The sequence below is a fragment of the Arvicola amphibius genome, chromosome 1 (assembly GCF_903992535.2).
Source record: "Arvicola amphibius chromosome 1, mArvAmp1.2, whole genome shotgun sequence".
Lineage (NCBI taxonomy): Eukaryota > Metazoa > Chordata > Mammalia > Rodentia > Cricetidae > Arvicola > Arvicola amphibius.
In genome coordinates, this window is record NC_052047.1 from 6959776 (window position 1) to 6965812 (window position 6037).

The following is a 6037-nucleotide window of genomic DNA, read 5'->3' on the forward strand; positions in this document are numbered from 1 at the left end:
CATACTTTGAAAGTTCTCTGCAGATTTGTGCTACCCAGCATAGTTGAAGCTCACACATTTGGAGAGCCTGAGGTATCCAGCTGCTGCTTCAGACTGCTACCTCATTTGGTGAAGTCACAAGTCAGCTTGTAATGTACCACCAGGTAACTGCAGACCAAGGAACCTGGGGAAAGTAAAAGACGCCATGTCTGCATTTTCTTTTAGAGTAATGACAAACTGTTTTAAGACGCCCTTGAATGTGCGTCTCAATCTTCCTGATCATCTCCAATCCCCTCTATTATGGCATCACTGTTTAATGAATCAAAATTAAAGCATTGGGGAATAAAAGGGCGGCCAGCTTTTTGCGGTTGAAATATGGTCTTTGTGTTTGGGTTCATCTCAGCGTACTGCAGAGGTCCTTACCCAAGCGTGTTCTCTTGTCATGGAAAGGCAGTAAAGGAACTAACATAGCCAAGAGGACTGTTTTCAAAATCACATTTAAAAGAGATCCTCACATTTAAAAGAGATCCATCCTTTCCAGGGGGCGCAAACACAGTCATCTGCACCGGGACCTCTATCTTCCCAAGCCCCCCCCCCCCCACTTCTTTTCACACTGGAAAGAGCTTCCAGGTGCCTGCTGAGCTAACGAAAATAGATGGCTTTCCCTCTTAATGGGGTTCACTTTGATTTCCTGTCGTGGTCAATGACACAGACCTGCTCCGGTGTCGGGACGCTGGAGGAACGTCATTTTCCCCCACATCATTTGAGCTGCATTGTTTCCAATCCCCTGTCAGTTCCATGTCCTTCAGGGCCATCTTTGATCCCGGTCCTAACACTGCACACTTTCACAAGTGTGTAACACATGAAGAATCCGATAAATAAAGATGTTTTCCACTTCTGAAACTCTTCTAGACCATGAAGGGAAACTGCATATTTATTTGTTTGTATTATGCGTATATAAACTGCATGATGAATATCGTGACCTATGAATACGTCATAGAAAGATTAAATCAAGCTCATTGGTGTATCTACTACCCTTTTACAATTTATTTTTTTTTTGTATGAGACAAAAATGTCATTGGGAAGAAACCCTTAAGGAGGGTGTTGGAGCCCTGGCTCCTTCTTCATCTCTTTGTTTCCTCGCTCCTGCCAGGTGAGTAACTTTGATCTATCCATGTTCCTTGGCATGATATTGTACCTTGTTACAGGCCCTAAAATTGCTAACTGAAAGACCACTGAGCAGTCAATCCTGGGCCAAACTATCTGAAACTATGATTCAAAATACACCTTCTTCTCTAGTAAATCTATTGTTTCAGGTGTCTTCCACATTGAAAGACAGCTATCTAACACAGACCAGTAAATTTACACTAATTTTTTTTTGAAATAGGGACTTATGTAGTTCAGGTTGGCTTTGAACTCCTTATGTTTAGTTTAGAACAGTTTAGTTTTGAACTCTTGATCTTTCTGTCTCCATCTTCCAGGTGCTGGGACTATAAGCATGCGTCACTACACCCAACTCACGCTGAATGTCGAATTCGTTGTTCATTCTTCCTTCTCAAGAGAAAAGCTCCCTTGACTTTCAGGTAGAATACAGCTAGCTGCCCTTAAAACAGGTATCAGACTTAACTCTTGAGTTTACCAAACCAGATAAATTGAAGCAGGTGTCTCCTATAATCTCAATAAGAAAGCCACACTCACATAATCACAACGCCCATGGTCACACTTTCTAAAGTCACCGAGTATTAACATCCAGAGTTCAGAAGGCATGGAGTTGAGTGTTTTATAGATTTTGATTCCACTTTATCCTCGTGACCATACCAGGAACAGACATGTTGAGAGCCTGCATGTCAGGTGGGGTGATGCTCAGTAGGACTCTTACACTTTCCTAAAGTCAGCCATACCAGGAAGGTGCATCCTCCCATTGCAAAGACAAAGGCTGTACGCCCTACACCACGTTCACCTCTTCTCTATCAACCTTCACAGATGGATGAACACAGAGAATGAAGGAGAGGACGTAGTCGGAGGAGACAAAGCCGGCTGTTAAGACTCTGCATTTTCAAACCTGAAGCTGAGTTTTATGAGAAGGAAAAGGAGAGAAACTAAGCATTTGCTCCTTTCTTAGGACTCCTCTGGAAAGTACGGGAAGTTCATTTCCCTGCAAAGGTCACTGAGTAAACCTCCAAATGTTCTTAGAGGTGTTTGACCTCGACTTTCCGGAGGGAGGCTATGTTTACTAAGAAAGTCTGCATGCACTCGGTAATTGGGACAAGGAGGTCATCTTTGTGTTATAAGGGTGACAAGGGTGTGGGGTTGCCATCAGTCCTGTATCTCTTCTAGTCTTTTGGCAGGTACGCCTTGCTGGTGGGTAGCTATGGCAAAGATAGCTCTTCTTTAAACGCTTCTGAGAAATGTTGCCAAGAAGCACACTTCCATTATTTAAAGACCTTTTAAAAGAGAGGCCCCCCCCCCCCACTTGAGCCCGCTGTTGGCTGGTAATCTACACCGAACAATCTGCGGCTATATTTCTTGGAGACATTATTTAAAATCCTTTTAAAGCGCAGTTCTTCCTGCTTCCCGACGATGGATACCTGTGAAGGGCTTAATAGTACCAAGGAGGGGGTGTAGCATGGCTGCTACTTAAAAGGATTTAAAAGAATGTTGCAGCCATATTTTATGCCCCCTTGCCTAAAAGCCTCCAGTAAATGGGAAGAGCCAATGCTTCCTTCTCTGGGCGTGAACTGGAATATAGTACTTCTAGGTTCTCTTTCTGTGTGAAGAACTGTCAAGGAGATCACTGACTGTTCGGTCTGTAATGGCTCCACTCCTAGAGCAGTGGCCACCTAGAGGGAAGAAAGGTGCCCCTTAAAATCTGCGAAGCAGAGGTCAAAAGTACAAATGCATGCAGAGGTCAAAGATTCAAGTACTGAGACTAGAAGGCAAGGAGGATTTGTATAGGTCCTTATATGTAATTATATATTTTCACATGCAATATATGCATCATACATTCATACTCTATAGATATACATATACATACATATGCATATAGCATATAGTCTATCACATGGTTAAGCCAGGACACCTGTGCTTAGTCACGTGATGTGCTCTGGCCAATGACATAGTAACAGGCACGCTGTAAGTGATGTTATAAAAACCATTGACACACTATGCAGCTTGTCATTCTCACAGGAAGAAAGAGGTGAGAGAACACAAGAGTTAAAAAACCTATCCAACTACAATAGCCAGGTATACACTACTGTCTCTAAACACCATCTCTAAAAAAAATAATTGCAGGAAAAGTTTGTGTCTTGAACAATCCTCCCAGACGTGCAATAAACTTGACCCCACTGCAGTGCACAGTGATTGCTCTGATTTTTTCAAACAACCATCTATATCTGCGCACTTAACTGCTAGATGGATACCATGACACATTAAAATAAGCACTTTGCTTCCATTCTGTTGACACTGTGCAGCCCACCTGGGCAATGGCAGGAATCCAGATATTGCACATTTTACGTTTCTGACTGAAACGAGGGGAAACGGAATGGAGCTGTCTTCTGATTATTTTACCACTAAGAATTTCTGAGCCAAATAATTTACGGTTATGAAAATGAGCTGACTGACGAAGCATGCTAGCTATGAAGATAAACTCAGGCCTATAATCCTGAGAGTCCCCTAGGAAGAGACAGGAGGCCGTTGATGTTTGCTGGCATGCAGCAGCAGGTCCAGACAGTTCATGGTAGAGGTCAGAGTTTTCTAAATGGCTGTTCTAAGACCCAACCCACCAAACATTTGGGGAGAACTCAAGGTATGTATTTCAAATTGTAAGCGATTCTGAAGATTTTCTAGAAAAGGAACCCCACGAAACTGCAAGTGTCCTTGCGAACTGGCACTTCTCAGTCAGAGTTCCTATCACTAAAAAAATTCATTTTAAATCCAGCCTAAATTTTTAAACTCAGATCGTCTACAATCCAGGCCACAGATGATAAATAATCAATACAAAGTCTACGAAAAATTTGATGTTGACTAGACTTGTCTTGTCCCTTTCGCACTGAGCTATTGGCGTGTCTGTGCACACATATGTGTGTACATGTGGATGTGGATGTGGGAGTTAGGGATGGATGCTGGGAGTTCTTCTCAACTTCCCTCTACCTAATTGAGACAGTGTCTCTCACTCCTCCGGAGCTTCTTTCTGAGGCTAGTCTGACTGGACAATGAGTCCCAGCGACCCTCCTCTCCTGGCCACGCCAGTGCTGGGCTCACATGCATGCACCACAACCCCTGGTGGATCACGGGACTTGGGGATTGAAAGGTCCTCACTGAACGATGCAGGAAGAATTTTACTGAGTAAGCCGTTGTCCTGGGCCCTGCTGTCACCTTCCTAGAGAAGAGCAAGACACCATGGAAACATACCAAACTCTCCTGTGTTTAGTATGCCTAATGAACGCTGAATCTAAGGCTTAGTGACTGTCAGCCTCATTGCTGCTGCTATAACTCTGCATATACACAGTGGTTATCGTTCAACCGTTCCTCTAGCCTGAGATGCATAGATTTTAGGATCTCGCTCACTTTGGAAGAAGTTCAAAAACATGCTTGTGATCACAGTGCAGAATGGAGAAGGGCTAGTTAGAAGTAAATTTTGATTCAGATTTACTGTAAAATAGACCATCTTTGTGGAAATGTGCGGCCAATTTTTTTTAACTCAAAAAAAAAAAATGCCAAAGACATCTCACATGAACAACCGAGAAGTACTTACAACAGGACAAAAGTTTGCATTAGAGTAGGCATGCTTGACCTTCTGTTGAGTGCAGCTTTCTCAACGTAACTGGAAAGCATTGCTTATGATGGCCGATTGTCTCCAGTCCAAACCAATAGATATTCATCTAGGCCTGCTGTCCACATGAACATGAGATCCCCACAGGGCAGACCAAGACTAGCAATGCTGCTCAATGATGGGAAACAAAAAACAACACTTTGAAATCCAAGCTTTGTTTGCTGAAACCTAATATATATGTATATATACATATATATATATATATAGTGTGTGTGTGTGTGTGTGTGTGTGTGTGTGTGTGTGTGTGTAGCACGAATAATAAAAACCCAGAGACACATATTGGGATTCAACCTGAAGATCAGAAAAGCAAAGCAACTGGCCTCTGGCTCTTCTACCTCAGACCGAATTGGCGATCCTGCCTCCACAACTCCTTAGAATAAGACTGAGCTGAGACCAGTTTCCTCCTGTCTTATATTCCTCTTTAGTGCTGGAATTAAAGGCGCGCACTACTACCACCCAGCCTCTATGGCTAAATAGTGTGGCTACTGGGATTAAAGGTGTGTGTCACCACTGCCTGATCTGTATAGTTGACCAGCCTGGCTGTTCTAATCTCTGATCTTCAGGCAAGATTTATTTATTAAAATACAAATAAAATATCACTACATATATGTAGTTATCTTTTAAATAATACATTTTATTAATTATCACATTCACCCCAACTCCTCCCAGATCCACCCCTACCCTACCTCTCCACCACCTCCACTTTCTTGTCTTCTTTTCTTAACCCGTCAACTTCCATCTGTGCTGCCCATATACTCCCGAGTATGGGGCTGTGCACTGGAGCACAACCAACTGCCAGGAGCCACAGCCTTAAAGAGCTTGACTCTCCTTCCCCCAAACCATCAACTGTCTATGGATCCTCAGTTAGAGGTGGGGCTTATGAACCCCTCCCCACCCCTGCTGAAGTGTTGACTGGTTTCATCTTGTGCAGGCAATCGCAGATGCTCTGTGCTCGTGACTGGAGTGGCCCTGTCATGTCCAGAGGACACTGTCCTCCTCTGGCACATGCAGCCCCTCTTTCCATGATAGTCCCTGACCTTATAAGAGGAAGAGTGTCATTTCCGTGTCCCAGTCATGGCGGAGCACTGCACTCACACCTGTTCTCCACTCTTGGACCAGCTATGAGTTTCTGGGTTCAGCAACATCTACTATGCAAAGAAACGTCTCTGATGAGGTCTGGGGGCTGCACCAATCTCCAGGCAGAGAAATAGAAATTCACAGGGCAGT